The sequence below is a fragment of the Bufo bufo genome, chromosome 6 (assembly GCF_905171765.1).
Source record: "Bufo bufo chromosome 6, aBufBuf1.1, whole genome shotgun sequence".
NCBI classification, from domain to species: Eukaryota; Metazoa; Chordata; class Amphibia; order Anura; family Bufonidae; genus Bufo; species Bufo bufo.
In genome coordinates, this window is record NC_053394.1 from 425,924,984 (window position 1) to 425,944,191 (window position 19,208).

Here is a 19,208-nt window from a genome sequence, read left to right on the forward strand (position 1 = left end):
AGCAGAGACAACCACTCCTCTTTGTAAAATAGGTACCGGATCACTAGCATTACCCCCTCCAGGGAAACTACGAGATAACGCGTCTGCCTTGGTATTTTTTGCCCCAGGACGATAGGTGATTACAAAGTTAAATCTGGTAAAGAATAGCGACCACCTAGCTTGTCTAGGGGTGAGACGCTTAGCTGATTCGAGGTACAGAAGGTTTTTGTGATCCGTAATCACCGTGACGGGGTGGATTGCTCCCTCTAAGAAGTGACGCCACTCTTCAAGCGCCAGCTTAATCGCCAACAGTTCCCTATTTCCAACATCATAGTTCCTCTCTGCAGAAGATAATTTTTTGGAAAAGAAAGCGCAAGGGCGCCATTTGCCAGGAGACGGACCCTGAGACAATACAGCCCCCACTCCCACCTCTGACGCATCTACCTCAACAATAAAAGGCTGGGAGACATCAGGTTGAATTAGAACAGGTGCCGAGGTAAACCTCTCTTTTAGAGAGGAAAATGCATTTTTAGCGGCGTCAGACCATTTAGAAAAATCAGTCCCCTTCCTAGTCATATCGGTAAGGGGTTTAACGATCACTGAATAATTTTTAATGAACTTTCTATAGAAATTTGCGAAACCCAAAAACCGTTGTAGGGCTTTAAGGTTCTCAGGAAGATCCCAATCTAAAATTGCCTGGACCTTCCCAGGATCCATACAGAAACCTGAAGCAGATAATAGATATCCCAGGAACTGTATTTCCTGAACGGCGAAGACACATTTTTCAATTTTCGCATATAATTTATTCGTCCGTAGGACCTGCAGTACTTGCCTGACATGCACCTTATGTGTTTTCAGATCAGCCGAATAAATTAAGATATCATCTAGGTATATGACTACAAACCTGCCGATGAGATGACTAAAAATATCATTAACGAAATGTTGGAAGACAGCGGGGGCATTGGTCAGACCGAAAGGCATAACTAGATTTTCATAATGCCCCTCAGGGGTGTTAAAAGCTGTCTTCCACTCATCCCCTTCCCTGATACGAATCAGATTGTAGGCCCCCCTAAGATCAAGTTTGGAGAACCACCTAGCACCCGCAATCTGATTAAAAAGGTCAGGAATGAGAGGAAGAGGGTATGGGTCTCGGATGGTTATCTGGTTTAGCTCACGGAAATCTAGGCAAGGACGCAGGCCCCCATCTTTCTTTTTAACAAAGAAAAACCCTGCAGCCACGGGTGAAGAAGAGGGTCTGATGTGTCCCTTAGCCAGACTCTCGGAGATATAATCTTTCATGGCTTGTCTCTCGGGACCCGAAAGATTATACAACCTGGACTTGGGTAATTTTGCACCGGGAATCAGGTTAACCGGGCAATCATAAGGACGATGAGGTGGTAGCTTCTGACAACCCTTTTCAGAAAAAACGTCCTCAAAGTCCGAAATAAATGTAGGTAGGGTAGCTATGGAGGCGATTAAGCAATTGTTATTTAAGCAATTCTCTCTGCAATGCTCACTCCACTCCAATATCTCCCTGGCCTGCCAATCCACCACTGGATTGTGCGCTACCAACCAGGGAAGACCCAATACCACAGGAGAGGGAAGGCCCTCCAGAACGTAACATGAAAGACACTCATTATGGTGGTCCCCTACCCGAAGGTGTAAATTATGAACAATGTGGGTGAGGTTTCTCTGAGACAGAGGAGCCGAATCTATAGCGAATACGGGAATAGGTCTCTGCAGCGTACAGAGAGACAAACCCATAGTGCGGGCAAAATGGGCATCTATCAAATTTACCCCTGCTCCACTGTCTAGAAAAAAAGAAATAGACTCCGTCTTAACACCAAAAACAATAACCGCTGGTAACACAAATTGAGATGTTCGTATGGAGGAAACGTATACCCCCCGGCTGACATCCTCCGCACAGCCTGGGGTTAGTAGTTTTCCGACGGTCTTTTGTTTTTGAGAAAGGAGGGACAGACATTAATGAAATGACCCTTCCCCCCACAGAAAAAACAAGCCCCCCCCCTACGGCGAACCTCAGGAGGACGGACCTGACGAGAAGTTCCGCCTAGCTGCATAGGCTCATCTAAGTCAGTACAGACTAATTGTTGCTTGGGAGAGGTAACCAATTGCTCAGGAATTTTCGATCTCTCCCTAAGACGTCTATCTATTCTGATAGAGAGGGACATAACAGCATCAAGGGAAAGGGGGGTCTCATACAGCGCCAGTGCATCCTTAACCCTTTCAGATAACCCAGAGCAGAACTGACTCCTGAGAGCCGGGTCGTTCCACTGAGTATCCGTAGCCCACCTACGGAACTCTGAGCAATATTCCTCTGCTGACCGATCTCCCTGTAGGAGTCTCCGTAACTTCGACTCAGCCAGGGCGACTCGCTCAGTGTCATCATATATGAGACCCAAAGCCCCAAAAAATCCCTCCACTGACCGGAGAGCCTGGGAACCAGGGGGCAACGAGAACGCCCAGGATTGTGGGTCCCCCTGAAGCAGGGAAATGACAATCCCAACCCGCTGTTCTTCATTACCTGAGGAGTAAGGGCGCAACTTAAAGTATAATTTGCAGGCCTCACGGAACGTCGCAAATTTGTCCCTTCCCCCAGAAAATCTGTCAGGAAGAACAACCTTGGATTCTGTAACAACCTGGTTACCCATAGCAACCGCTGGGGGTGCGGTCTGCTGCATTTGCTGCTGTTGTTGGAGGACAGACGCCTTCAATCCTGCCACCTCCAAAGACAGGCCTTGAAGCTGTTTTACCAAGGCAGCAATAGGATCCATATTGGATTCTAAGTAGAGAAAAAAAAAAACAACAAAAAGAATTTTTATTTTTTTTTCTCAAAAAGTAATGGCCAGTTATAATATCACGGTCGGCGTGACTATCACATACGTGACACAGAGGGAGGGAACAAGGAAGGCCCTGCCCAAGTGAGAGGGAAGGTGGTGACCCCTGACTCACCTAGCGGCTGGCACCTGGCTGCCCTGACGTCCCTAGACGGGTTCCTCACCCGTACGCCGATCACGTGCCTAAAGCCCTGGCTTTCCCTAAGCTGAGCCCTAGATAGTGAACAGGGCGGTGGGAACACTAGTCCGCACCACTAACTCTAAAGGAAAACACCAAGGGAAGGACAGACAATACAAACTCAACATATAATCCCAGGTGGGCGACAACAGGAGACAACAAGAAGCCCAACAGGGATCCGGAGGGTAGTACTCTGGAACGACAACCAGGATTCACAACTCCAGTGGGTCAGTATAGATGTCCAGGCAGGAAGCTCTATAACTGGCAACTAGAGAAGAGTGAGGGGAGAATATAAGGAGGTTGGGAGTGGCAGACAAGAAACAGCTGAGGAGGAGAAGCTACGGATCCCTGATTGAGACAAAAAGGATAGCAAGGCAAACACAGAAAACAATCACTAAGAAACAACGTGATCTTTAGATATAGAGCGCGCAGCCACCCGCTGCGACCTCCTGACCCCGGGTATAACGGAGTCAGACGTGGCTCTTGATACCCTCGTGACAAGGTTAGTACATTGATATTGAAATAGAAATTATAAATATTGTAAATACTGTATATATAGTGGGTGTTCTATGGGGGAGTGAGTGTTGGGCTGGACCGGTGTTGTCTGTACCGTGCTGAGGTGCATTATATCCTGTATTTTTGGTTTGGGTTTTGTGTTATGTTTTGGTGTGATTTCTGTTTTTATTTATTTGTTTGTTTGTTATGTTATTAAAATTTTAATAAAAGAAATACAGGTTATAACTCAGGATCAGTACAGGATAATGTAATATATGTACACAGTGACTCCACCAGCAGAATAGTGAGTGCAGCTCTGGAGTATAATACAGGATGTAACAGAGGATCAGTACAGGATAATTTAATGTATGTACACAGTGACCCCACCAGCAGAATAGTGAGTGCAGCTCTGGAGTATGATACAGGATGTAATTTAGGATCAGTACAGGATAAGTAATGTATGTACACAGTGACTGCACCAGCAGAATAGTGAGTGCAGCTCTGGAGTATAATACAGGATGTAACTCAGGATCAGTTTAGGATAAGTAATGTATGTATGTACACAGTGACTGCACCAGCAGAATAGTGAGTGCAGCTCTGGAGTATAATACAGGATGTAACTCAGGATCAGTATAGGATAAGTAATGTATGTATGTACACAGTGACTGCACCAGCAGAATAGTGAGTGCAGCTCTGGGGTATAATACAGGATGTAACTATGTGATTTTCCTAGTCTATGACGGAAAGTCATGGTTTTATTAAAGACACGGAGGCGAGTATTGCTATCTCCTTCTTTACTGTCCACCAATAGCAGCAAAGAAAAGTTTACATAACAGAACGTAACCATAGTAACATACACCCTCCCCTCACAGTCCAGATAACAGATGGCTCCTCCAATAGATCATCCTCTTTCTTTATAAGCCTCACACCATGACCGGAAACCATCGAAAACGAAAACGGAACCTTGAATCTGGGAACGACCAGTTCGGATCCACCGAAACACCTTTAACGAACACGATCAGCTCAGATCCACTGGAACATCTTCATCGAAAGCCAACGTGGCTATAACCGGAACAGAGCAACTGAAGCCTGAAGAGATTCAACTTCCACCTAAAAAGAATAGACAATATATAGCCAGATTAAATAATGGGCAGGAGTATACAGCGCAATCATACACGATCCCGCCAGAAGAATCATAAGAAGCAAACCATGCAAACAGAGCATGCAATCAACACTGATAACCACAGAAAATACCATTATATAAATCACAAGGGAGGGAACAACAGGGCGGGCAATACTCGCCTCCGTGTCTTTAATAAAACCATGACTTTCCATCATAGACTAGGAAAATCACATAGTTTTACAGCAAGACACGGAGGCTCCTATTGCTAAGTTCAAAGTTGAGCAATAACAGCTGAAAACAAATGTGGAGGCGGCCTAAAATAATACTCCCTGAATGTTGAGGCCGAAGACCAGTCCGCAAGACGTAGAATATCTTCCAACCGTGCCCCCGAAACACCCAAAGCGGTAGCCGAAGCGCCCCTAGCGGAATGCGCGGTAAAAATGGTGGTATCTATTCCTGCTAAGGACATCACCCACTTCATCCAGCGAGCAAGAGTAGGACTGGACACAGGACCGAACGGATGCCGAATAGGCAGGAAGAGCTGAGGGACCAAAGACGAACGGTAAGCAAGCGTCCGGGATTCGTACTCCTTCAAATAAGCCACCAAACAAAGAGTTGGTGAAGATGGAAAAGATGGATAAGATACAGACCTAATGTTGATCTTAGTACGCCTGGAAATGTTGAAGGTTACCCCTTCAGGGGTAAATGACCTGGCGTCATGATCAAGAGCCCTAACGTCCGAGACCCGTTTACAGGATATGAGGCAAAAGAGAACCAGCAATTTGGCAGACAACTGCCGTAATGTGAGACCTGATTTACCTGGCCAATCGGAGAGGAAAGACAAAACACAAGACACATCCCAAGTAGTCGTAAAACGAGGACGGGGAGGACGAGACATGCGGGAGCCGCGAAGCAAATGACATACGGACGGGTGCTGACCCGCAGGAAAACCATCAAATCCCTGATGCGTACAAGAAATAGCGGACGGAACAAATTAATAGTCCGATAATCCTTCCCCGCCTCAAAAAGGGAAGTAAGAAACTGCAAAAGATGGGTTACAGGGGCCGAAACGGGATCCAAGTTTCATTCCACGCACCAGCCAGACCAAGATCGCCAGGCTGCCCGATAAGATTTTCTGGTGCCGGGAGCCCATGTGTTGTCCAAAAGGCGTCTAGTTGCCTCCGAAATACTGTCGACCTCTCCGGGCGTCCTGAGATCCGGCACGCGATCAATCGCAGGGATCCGTCCGACAGGAGCGGGTGGTGAAAACCCAGAGGGTCCTGGAGGAGATCCACACGATTCGGGAGAAGAAGAGGAACATCTATCAGGAGACTCAGGAGAGACGGAAACCACGCTTGAGTCCCCCAAAAGGGAACCACCACCACTAACTCGGCCAGCTGACGACGAGCGTGCAACAGCATCCTTGGGATCATTGCAAACGGCGGGAACGCATACATCAGGGCCTCGGACCAGGGTTGAAGGAATGCGTCCACTGCCTCCACCGCTGGATCCGGGCGCCAGCTGAAAAAAACGTGGAAGTTGGGTATTGAGACGTGAAGCAAATAGGTCTATAGCAAACGGACCCCAGCTCCCGGATAACTCGGAGAAGGTTTCTGGTGCCAGCATCCAATCGCTGCTGTCCGTAAGGTAACGTGAGCTCCAATCCGCCCGACTGTTGTGAAGTCAGGGAGATATTCCGCCTGAACATGACCTCCCTGGAGAGACAAAACGACCAGAACTCCTTTGCCAACCGAGCCAAGGTTGCTGAGCGCGTTCCTCCCAACAGGTTGATGTAGCGTACTGCGGAGACATTGTCCATCCGTAAACGGATGCACGCCTGAGCAATTCCGTTGGTGAAACTCCGAATGGCGAAGGACCCGGCAAGAAGCTCCAATGCATTGATATGCAGGCATGCCTCGTCTTGCCGTTCCACGCTTCCAGGTTCTCGATCCACCACGTGAGTTCTTCCTGTGATTCCGGGTCCAGGGTCAGAGTGTCTGCGAACGCAGCGCCAGAGCGGAGGTGCGCTATCTTCAAGCGCTGAAGGGCCCTGTAGTGCAATGGGGCCGGAAACACCGCTTGGATCGAAGAGGCGAAGAGGCGAGGAGGCCGATGATCCTGGCCAGATGGCGTAGAGACAACTGAGGCATGGAGAGGGTATGTCTGAGTTCCTTGCATATGGAACGTAGTTTCGTCGCGGGCAGGGAGAGGGATTCCGACACCGAGTCCACGGTAAATCCCAAGAACTCCATCCTCCATTGACAAGAAACCCGAGACGGGAGAGAAGATCCGTCATCCAGCGAAGGTGAACCAGCAGGGTCGCGGCCGACTGGTGCATGAGAAGAATGTCGTCCAGGTATATTATAAGGCGGACCCCACGACTGCGGAGCCAGGCCACAACCGGCCGCATTAGCTTCGTGAAACACCACGGTGCCGAGTAAAGGCCGAACGGGAGGCATGAGAATCGCCAAATCTCTCCCTTCCATAGGAAACGCAGCAAGTCCCGGGAGGGTGCGGAGACGGGGACCGTCAAGTAAGCGTCCTTAAGGTCCAGCTTTACAAACCAATCGCTCGGCATGAGAAGATCTCGAAGCAGATGGATGCCCTCCATCTTGAAGTGGCCATAGCGGACAATCGCATTCAGAGCTCGCAGATTGATGACTGGGCGCATCTGACCCCCTTTCTTCTGGACCAGAAAAATAGAGCTGATGACCCCCCTCAAGGATGGTGGGGCCCTCTCGATCGCCTGCTTGTGGTAGAGGGACAAGAGTTCTAGATCCACCAGAGCGGCTTCGGGGTGAGACAGTAGGGAGGTGGGAGGGGGAGGAATAAGGTCCGGAGACCCCACGAGTTCCACGTGAAAGCCTTCTATAGTGGATAAAATCCAAGGATCGGATGTTATTGTCGCCCAAGCAGGGGAAAAATGACGGAGTCTGCCCCCTATGCAATGATCCGAAGAAACCCCTACCGGGGTTGGACTTACCGAAAGGACGTCTTGAAGATGAATTCCCTCTGTGGGATCTGCCACGCCATTGTCCGCCTCTGGCAGGGAAGAATGGGGGCGGGAACCGGGAACCTCTGTTCCTGGAAGGCGGGACGTTGATGGAAGGAGCCTCTGCCCGAGCTGCGGGCTTGAAAATTGAAACGGCAGGACAGGCGGCCCCTACTACTGCCGGCCCTGGTGGAGACCCGTCCCTGGAATACTCTCCTAATGGAGGATTAAGCCTTATCTAGGGCAGTAAATGCTCCCACAAACCGACTCAAATCCTTAATAAAGGAGTCGCCAAATAGATGACCCTGGGCATCTGCGCCGGACTCAGTCAGGGCCAGGTTGGCCAGTTTTGGATCTATTTTAAATAGAATGGCCTTGTGTCTTTCGATTGCCAGAGAGGAGTTGGCATTACCAGCGATACAGATCGCTCTCTGGACCCAGCCCCTCATCTCCTCTGGGTCAATAGGGGACCCATCAGATCTGGCGTTCTCAGCCAGCTCGAACAATTTGGCCAGAGGTCCAAATACATCCAGGAGTTTATCCTGACAGCCTAACCCCTTACGGGGATTCCAGCCGGACTTGGCAAGAAATTGCGTGACTTTGGGGTCTACCACAGGTGTGTCACATACCTTATTAGGCACAATAGGTCTGGGGCATTCCGCCTTCACCTTATTGCGCGCCTCCTTGCTAAGGGGGCGGTGGACCCAATATTCCAGATATTTGCCCACATGGTCCGTAGGGAGCCACTCCGCCGATCTGGGATGGTGGAGGGCGTCAGGATCAAAGATGGGCTCTCCCAAAGGGTCAACAAGGGAAGATGCCGGAGTGACTACGGAAGAGGAATCCTTCCCTTGAGAAGTGGAAGGAGTGGGGCAAAGAGGGGCACTGGGCACCAAATGCATCTCTTCCTCTGAGTCTGCACTAGCCTCAGCAAGGGCCTCCTCATCTGACCCATTCTCGGCGTCAGAATTACTTATTTGTTGTGCCCTAGCGCATTTCCAAGGCCGCGCCCGTTCTGCCTGGCGCGGAAAGGCTCTTTTACGCTATCTATGCGAGAGTTCCTGGGTGGCCGAAGGCGCACCAATCAATTGTTCCTGTGACACAGGAAGATTCACAGCAGGAGGTTGCTGAGCTGTGGGGACCGCAGGCTGCACAGACCCTGACACAGGGTGGCCAGCCAGTGCCTGTGCTATCGTCTAAGATAGCACAGAGGACATAGAGTCCATTGCAGCAGTAATTGCGGCTGAGACAGAGCGCTGCAGCGCTACTGTCTGGGTCTCATCCCTAATCTGGGAATCCCTCCCAGGGGATGATGGTGAGGTAGCCTCAGAAGTTGGGTCTGATAGAGGCATGGTAGCAAAAGGTAATATATAAATATATATAGGATAGGTGAAATCTCTCTAATCCTAAGGTGCAGGTGGGAGTCTAAGGTAAATATAAGGGACCGGAGGGAGCCTAAATAAATGGGATGATGGCCTAAAGTAACAGAACTGGGTTAGTCACCCGATCTGAGGAGCGCCGGCGAGAGGCGACTGTATCGCAGGACGGATGCGGCAAAATGAAAATGGCCGCCGAGGTCTCGCGAGACCCGGCGGGAAGAAACAGAAGAAAATTAAAATGGCCGCCAAAATCCCGCGAGAACAAGCGGGAGACGGCCAAAAAGGTGAACCAATATGGCCTCCGAGATCTCGCGGCCATTGGAGAAAACCGGAGGCGAGAGCGCGGGAAGCGATGCGGCGAAGGAGGTAAAACAGAACCTGTAACAAATAATATATGGGTGCACAGTGTCACAAGCGGAACCAATGGGGGAAACGTCAGCAACAGTATAAATAAGAAAAACCCTGCAGATGCGATGGCCACAGGGAAAATAGTCAAAAGGAGTGACCAGCACAACAAACGCTATAGGGAGCGTGCAGATAAACTGAGTAAACACTAAATCCCAGCAAATACAGATAAAAGGCACAATAAGATTAGACACAAGGAGCTGCAAAAAGAACGTGTACTTATCTTGGTGGCAGCAGCAAAGAAAGAGGAGGATCTATAGGAGGAGCCGTCTGTTATATGGACTGTGAGGGGAGGGTGTATGTTACTATGGTTACGTTCTGTTTTGTAAACTTTTCTTTGCTGCTATTGGTGGACAGTAAAGAAGGAGATAGCAATAGGAGCCTCCGTGTCTTGCTGTAAAACTCAGGATCAGTACAGGATAAGTAATGTAATGTACAGTACAGACCAAAAGTTTGGACACACCTTCTCATTCAAAGAGTTTTCTTTATTTTCATGACTATGAAAATTGTAGATTCACACTGAAGGCATCAAAACTATGAATTAACACATGTGAAATTATATACATAACAAACAAGTGTGAAACAACTGAAAATATGTCATATTCTAGGTTCTTCAAAGTGGCCACCTTTTGCTTTGATTACTGCTTTGCACACTCTTGTCATTCTCTTGATGAGCTTCAAGAGGTAGTCCCCTGAAATGGTTTTCACCTCACAGGTGTGCCCTGTCAGGTTTAATAAGTGGGATTTCTTGCCTTATAAATGGGGTTGGGACCATCAGTTGCGTTGAGGAGAAGTCAGGTGGATACACAGCTGATAGTCCTACTGAATAGACTGTTAGAATTTGTATTATGGCAAGAAAAAAGCAGTTAAGTAAAGAAAAATGAGTGGCCATCATTACTTTAAGAAATGAAGGTCAGTCAGTCAGCCGAAAAATTGGGAAAACTTTGAAAGTAAGGGCTATTTGACCATGAAGGAGAGTGATGGGGTGCTGCGCCAGATGACCTGGCCTCCACAGTCACTGAACCTGAACCCAATCAAGATGGTTTGGGGTGAGCTGGACCGCAGAGTGAAGGCAAAAGGGCCAACAAGTGCTAAGCATCTCTGGGAACTCCTTCAAGACTGTTGGAAGACCATTTCAGGGGACTACCTCTTGAAGCTCATCAAGAGAATGCCAAGAGTGTGCAAAGCAGTAATCAAAGCAAAAGGTGGCTACTTTGAAGAACCTAGAATATGACATATTTTCAGTTGTTTCACACTTGTTTGTTATGTATATAATTCCACATGTGTTAATTCATAGTTTTGATGCCTTCATAGTCATGAAAATAAAGAAAACTCTTTGAATGAGAAGGTGTGTCCAAACTTTTGGTCTGTACTGTATGTACACTGTGACTCCACCAGCAGAATAGTGAGTGCAGCTCTGGAGTTTAATACAGGATGTAACTCAGGATCAGTACAGGATAAGTAATGTAATGTATGTACACAGTGACTCCACCAGCAGAATAGTGAGTGCAGCTCTGGAGTTTAATACAGGATGTAACTCAGGATCAGTACAGGATAAGTAATGTAATGTATGTACAGTGACTCCACCAGCAGAATAGTGAGTGCAGCTTTGGAGTATAATACAGGATGTAACTCAGGATCAGTACAGGATAAGTAATGTATGTACACAGTGACTGCACCAGCAGAATAGTGAGTGCAGCTCTGGAGTATAATACAGGATGTAACTCAGGATCAGTACAGGATAAGTAATGTAATGTATGTACACAGTGATTGCACCAGCAGAATAGTGAGTGCAGCTCTGGGGTATAATACAGGATGTAACTCAGGATCAGTACAGGATAAGTAATGTAATGTTTGTACACAGTGACTGCACCAGCAAAATAGTGAGTGCAGCTCTGGAGTATAATACAGGATGTAACTCAGGATCAGTACAGGATAAGTAATGTAATGTATGTACACAGTGATTGCACCAGCAGAATAGTGAGTGCAGCTCTGGGGTATAATACAGGATGTAACTCAGAATCAGTACAGGATAAGTAATGTAATGTTTGTACACAGTGACTGCACCAGCAGAATAGTGAGTGCAGCTCTGGAGTATAATACAGGATGTAACTCAGGATCAGTACAGGATAAGTAATGTAATGTATGCACACAGTGACTGCACCAGCAGAATAGTGAGTTCAGCTTTGGAGTATAATACAGGATGTAACTCAGGATCAGTACAGGATAAGTAATGTATGTACACAGTGACTCCACCAGCAGAATAGTGAGTTCAGCTCTGGAGTATAATACAGGATGTAACTCAGGATCAGTACAGGATAAGTAATGTAATGTATGTACACAGTGACTCCACCAGCAGAATAGTGAGTGCAGCTCTGGAGTATAATACAGGATGTAACTCAGGATCAGTACAGGATAAGTAATGTATGTACACAGTGACTCCACCAGCAGAATAGTGAGTGCAGCTCTAAAGTCTGTATCCACCCTTAGGCCCAGGCTATACTGCAGCTTTTTGTAGCACAGATAATTTTAACCATTGAAGATTGCATTTACCTGAATGCATTGATATTAACTGCAGCTGTAATTCAGTAGTTACAGCCAGGTCCATAAATATTGGGACATTGACACAATTCTAACATTTCTGGCTCTATACACCACCACAATGGATTTGAAATGAAACGAACTAGATGTGCTTTAACTGCAGACTGTCAGCTTTAATTTGAGGGTATTTACATCCAAATCAGGTGAACGGTGTAGGAATTACAACAGTTTGCATATGTGCCTCCCACTTGTCAAGGAACCAAAAGTAATGGGACAGAATAATAATCATAAATCAAACTTTCACTTTTTAATACTTGGTTGCAAATGCTTTGCAGTCAATTACAGCCTGAAGTCTGGAACGCATAGACATCACCAGACGCTGGGTTTCATCCCTGGTGATGCTCTGCCAGGCCTCTACTGCAACTGTCTTCAGTTCCTGCTTGTTCTTGGGGCATTTTCCCTTCAGTTTTGTCTTCAGCAAGTGAAATGCATGCTCAATCGGATTCAGGTCAGGTGATTGACTTGGCCATTACATAACATTCCACTTCTTTCCCTTAAAAAACTCTTTGGTTGCTTTTGCAGTATGCTTTGGGTCATTGTCCATCTGCACTGTGAAGCGCCGTCCAATGAGTTCTGAAGCATTTGGCTGAATATGAGCAGATAATATTGCCCGAAACACTTCAGAATTCATCCTGCTGCTTTTGTCAGCAGTCACATCATCAATAAATACAAGAGAACTAGTTCCATTGGCACCCATACATGCCCACGCCATGACACTACCACCACCATGCTTCACTGATAAGGTGGTATGCTTAGGATCATGAGCAGTTCCTTTCCTTCTCCATACTCTTCTCTTCCCATCACTCTGGGACAAGTTGATCTTGGTCTCATCTGTCCATAGGATGTTGTTCCAGAACTGTGAAGGCTTTTTTAGATGTCGTTTGGCAAACTCTAATCTGGCCTTCCTGTTTTTGAGGCTCACCAATGGTTTACATCCTGTGGTGAACCCTCTGTATTCACTCTGGTGAAGTCTTCTCTTGATTGTTGACTTTGACACACATACACCTACCTCCTGGAGAGTGTTCTTGATCTGGCCAACTTGTGAAGGGTGTTTTCTTCACCAGGGAAAGAATTCTTCAGTCATCCACCACAGTTGTTTTCCGTGGTCTTCCGGGTCTTTTGGTGTTGCTGAGCTCATCGGTGTGTTCCATCTTTTTAAGAATGTTCCAAACAGTTGTTTTGGCCACATCTAATGTTTTTGCGATCTCTCTGATGGGTTTGTTGTGTTTTTTCAGCCTAATGATGGCTTGCTTCACTGATAGTGACAGCTCTTTGGATCTCATCTTGAGAGTTGACAGCAACAGATTCCAAATGCAAATAGCAGACTTGAAATTACCTCTGGACCTTTTATCTGCTCATTGTAATTGGGATAATGAGGGAATAACACACACCTGGCCATGGAACAGCTGAGAAGCTGATTGTCCCATTACTTTTGGTCCCTTAACAAGTGGGAGGCACATATGCAAACTGTTGTAATTCCTACACCGTTCACCTGATTTGGATGTAAATACCCTCAAATTAAAGCAGTTAAAGCACATCTTGTTTGTTTCATTTCAAATCCATTGTGGTGGTGTATACTTTAGAGTCAGAAATGTTAGAATTGTGTCGATGTCCCAATATTTTTGGACCTGACTGTATATTCATTAAATCGCTCTACAAATAGTCGCAGTGTAGCCCCAGCCTTAGCTCTGTTGGCAGGATGTAGTCAGGGAGGGTTTTTATTTCTTTAATGTAAACAATGTTGTTTCCATTCACTTACAGGAAGAAGAGATCTTGAAAATGTCAAGGAAACGGGTCACAAAGCATATTAGAAGATGGAAATCGAATGGACCTTTTCCTTTATATCCCAGAATTACATTCCTCAAGCAAGTGACTTCTTTTTGACTCTTCGTCTTTGAAAAATCGTGAGGAGAATGCAGAGTTTAAACGAGAAACAATTGTCACTTCCTAAAGATAATTTAATGCGGTTTTTCATCCCCTGGGAGTGGTCATACAGGACGTGACAGCGTCCTCCAGAGACAAGGCGGCGGAAGCTGTTGGACAGAGATAACCTACAATGTGAACTCCATGTCACAGGTCCCCCTTAAGTGGTCTCCAGACTGTGGTGGTACTACAACTCTCAGCCTGTGGCTGTCAGTGTATGCTGGGAGCTGTAGAAAACCAATCCCCTATTTGTTGTAGGGATGTAACTTGTCAGTAAAGGGCGACAGGTATGGCAGGCAATGGGTGACAGTGCCGTACTTTATCAGTGCTGTCACCACCGGTCTGGAATGCCTCAGCCTCCAATACATATTACTGCAGCACCGAGCATGCCATGGGCAGAGTAGGAGTCCTGCACAGCCCCAAAGGTGGGGCACTGACACTTGGGGTACAGGATAATGACACTGACACTTGGGGTACATGATAATGACACACTGAGACTTGGGGTACAGGATAATGACACTGATACTTGGGGTACAGGATAATGACACTGACACTTGAGGTACAGGATAATGACACTGACACTTGGGGTACAGGATAATGACACTGACACTTGGGGTACAGGATAAGGACACACTGACACTTGGGGTACAGGATAATGACACTGACACTTGGGGTACAGGATAATGACACACTGACACTTGGGGTACAGGATAATGACACTGACACTTGGGGTACAGGATAAGGACACACTGACACTTGGGGTACAGGATAATGACGCTGACACTTGGGGTACAGGATAATGACACTGACACTTGGGGAACAGGATAAGGACACACTGACACTTGGGCTACAGGATAAGGACACACTGACACTTGGGGTACAGGATAAGGACACACTGACACTTGGGGTACAGGATAATGACACTGACACTTGGGGTACAGGATAATGACACTGACACTTGGGGTACAGGATAAGGACACTGACACTTGGGGTACAGGATAATGACACACGGACACTTGGGGGTACAGGATAATGACACTGACACTTGGGGTACAGGATAATGACACTGACACTTGGGGTACAGGATAATGACACTGACACTTGGGGTACAGGATAATGACACTGACACTTGGGGTACAGGATAATGACACTGACACTTGGGGTACAGGATAATGACACTGACACTAGGGGTACAGGATAATGACACTGATACTTGGGGTACAGGATAATGACACTGACACTTGGGGTACAGGATAATGACACACTGACACTTGGGGTACAGGATAATGACACTGACACTTGGGGTACAGGATAATGACACAGTGACACTCTGGGTACAGGATAATGACACTGACACTTGGGGTACAGGATAATGACACTGACACTTGGGGTACAGGATAAGGACACTGACACTTGGGGTACAGGATAATGACACACGGACACTTGGGGGTACAGGATAATGACACTGACACTTGGGGTACAGGATAATGACACAGTGACACTCTGGGTACAGGATAATGACACTGACACTTGGGGTACAGGATAATGACACTGACACTAGGGGTACAGGATAATGACACTGATACTTGGGGTACAGGATAATGACACTGACACTTGGGGTACAGGATAATGACACACTGACACTTGGGGTACAGGATAATGACACTGACACTTGGGGTACAGGATAATGACACTGACACTTGGGGTACAGGATAATGACACAGTGACACTTGGGGTACAGGATAATGACACACTGACACTTGGGGTACAGGATAATGACACTGACACTTTGGGTACAGGATAATGACACTGACACTTGGGGTACAGGATAATGACACTGACACTTGGGGTACAGGATAATGACGCTGACACTTGGGGTACAGGATAATGACACTGACACTTGGGGTACATGATAATGACACACTGAGACTTGGGGTACAGGATAATGACACTGATACTTGGGGTACAGGATAATGACACTGACACTTGAGGTACAGGATAATGACACTGACACTTGGGGTACAGGATAATGACACTGACACTTGGGGTACAGGATAAGGACACACTGACACTTGGGGTACAGGATAATGACACTGACACTTGGGGTACAGGATAATGACACACTGACACTTGGGGTACAGGATAATGACACTGACACTTGGGGTACAGGATAAGGACACACTGACACTTGGGGTACAGGATAATGACGCTGACACTTGGGGTACAGGATAATGACACTGACACTTGGGGAACAGGATAAGGACACACTGACACTTGGGCTACAGGATAAGGACACACTGACACTTGGGGTACAGGATAAGGACACACTGACACTTGGGGTACAGGATAATGACACTGACACTTGGGGTACAGGATAATGACACTGACACTTGGGGTACAGGATAAGGACACTGACACTTGGGGTACAGGATAATGACACACGGACACTTGGGGGTACAGGATAATGACACTGACACTTGGGGTACAGGATAATGACACTGACACTTGGGGTACAGGATAATGACACTGACACTTGGGGTACAGGATAATGACACTGACACTTGGGGTACAGGATAATGACACTGACACTTGGGGTACAGGATAATGACACTGACACTAGGGGTACAGGATAATGACACTGATACTTGGGGTACAGGATAATGACACTGACACTTGGGGTACAGGATAATGACACACTGACACTTGGGGTACAGGATAATGACACTGACACTTGGGGTACAGGATAATGACACAGTGACACTCTGGGTACAGGATAATGACACTGACACTTGGGGTACAGGATAATGACACTGACACTTGGGGTACAGGATAAGGACACTGACACTTGGGGTACAGGATAATGACACACGGACACTTGGGGGTACAGGATAATGACACTGACACTTGGGGTACAGGATAATGACACAGTGACACTCTGGGTACAGGATAATGACACTGACACTTGGGGTACAGGATAATGACACTGACACTAGGGGTACAGGATAATGACACTGATACTTGGGGTACAGGATAATGACACTGACACTTGGGGTACAGGATAATGACACACTGACACTTGGGGTACAGGATAATGACACTGACACTTGGGGTACAGGATAATGACACTGACACTTGGGGTACAGGATAATGACACAGTGACACTTGGGGTACAGGATAATGACACACTGACACTTGGGGTACAGGATAATGACACTGACACTTTGGGTACAGGATAATGACACTGACACTTGGGGTACAGGATAATGACACTGACACTTGGGGTACAGGATAATGACGCTGACACTTGGGGTACAGGATAATGACACTGACACTTGGGGTACAGGATAATGACACTGATACTTGGGGTACAGGATAATGACACTGACACTTGGGGTACATGATAATGACACACTGACACCTGGGGTACAGGATAATGACGCTGACACTTGGGGTACAGGATAATTACACTGACACTTGGGGAACAGGATAAGGACACACTGACACTTGGGCTACAGGATAAGGACAGACTGACACTTGGGGTACAGGATAATGACACTGACACTTGGGGTACAGGATAAGGACACACTGACACTTGGGGTACAGGATAATGACACTGACACTTGGGGTACAGGATAATGACACACTGACACTTGGGGTACAGGATAATGACACTGACACTTGGGGTACAGGATAAGGACACACTGACACTTGGGGTACAGGATAATGACGCTGACACTTGGGGTACAGGATAATTACACTGACACTTGGGGAACAGGATAAGGACACACTGACACTTGGGCTACAGGATAAGGACAGACTGACACTTGGGGTACAGGATAATGACACTGACACTTGGGGTACAGGATAATGACGCTGACACTTGGGGTACAGGATAATTACACTGACACTTGGGCTACAGGATAAGGACAGACTGACACTTGGGGTACAGGATAAGGACACACTGACACTTGGGGTACAGGATAATGACGCTGACACTTGGGGTACAGGATAATTACACTGACACTTGGGGAACAGGATAAGGACACACTGACACTTGGGCTACAGGATAATGACACTGACACTTGTGGTGTTCAGTCTCGGTATTGAAGGGTTGTGTCGGGGTACAGGCTCCTCTGTCCTGTAGTTTCCAGCATCCTTGACATTTAGCTGAACAGGTCTCACACCCAGATCAATGATGGACGACTGGGGTTGACCTAAGACTGAGCAACAGGGGCCGGAAACAGGGAACTCCTAGGAGGAAGGGAGCTCTTTTGAGGTCCTTGTGTTAGCTTAGAACGTCTCCTCCACGTTCACTTTGGTGCTTCTGTCTCTGGGAGAGGTTCCTGGATGCTGCATGGAAGTGAATAGGACACACCTAAGTGACATTTAGTAATGAAATAACAATCCGCTGACTATAGACAGATGTTCCTGCCTCATCAAAATCATATAAAAACTGCAGAAGCTTAAAGGCACATTCCATAAATGTCTGATGTGTGAATATCCCTTTAAGAGTCTGCTATAGGGTTGTACACTATAGGGAATATCCCTTTAAGAGAATCTGCTATAGGGTTGTACATTGACGAATGGGTCATTAGAGCAAAAAATGATAAATGGTATGGACCACCTTCTGGTGCCCACCTTATGCCATCCCTTCTAAGGAGCAAGGGTGAACACCTTAAACCTGATGCAAAATCTGGACGCCTACCTTTCATGTGCAATCTATACCACTAGTGACTTTTTATTACTTTTTGTTACGGTTACAGTACAGTTATTTCCCTCCTTCAGAAGTTCACAATGAAGATTTCCGTTCAATGACCGGTAGCAGAGATCTTGACAATGTTAGAACACGTATAATCAGATTTATTTGCTGAGCGTTGGGCCTTTATAACGTATACTGCACCATCATCAGCTGATACCAGGCACTGAAGGGTTACGTGGGGTGGACCACGCAGTAAAGCGCAGGGGGCAGCCTGAGTGCCCACCATCCACTGTTGGACAACAAAGCACTGGGACCAAGTCATGAATATGACACTTGTTTCCAAGGACCATGGAAGGTGTGAAAAGATTTTGAGGGCCCCAGCCCTGGAATCCTGCACTTTTCTGGAAGTTCTAATCACAGCTGCAATACCAAGTACACCGTGTATCCTTGGGTGAAGACAGCAGGGGAGAAGTATGCAACTATGGTTACATATTGTGACCACAAAGCTCCAGATTGTGCACTGGGACAGTCATGCATATCACACTTGTTTCCAAGGACCATGGAAGGTTTGAAAAG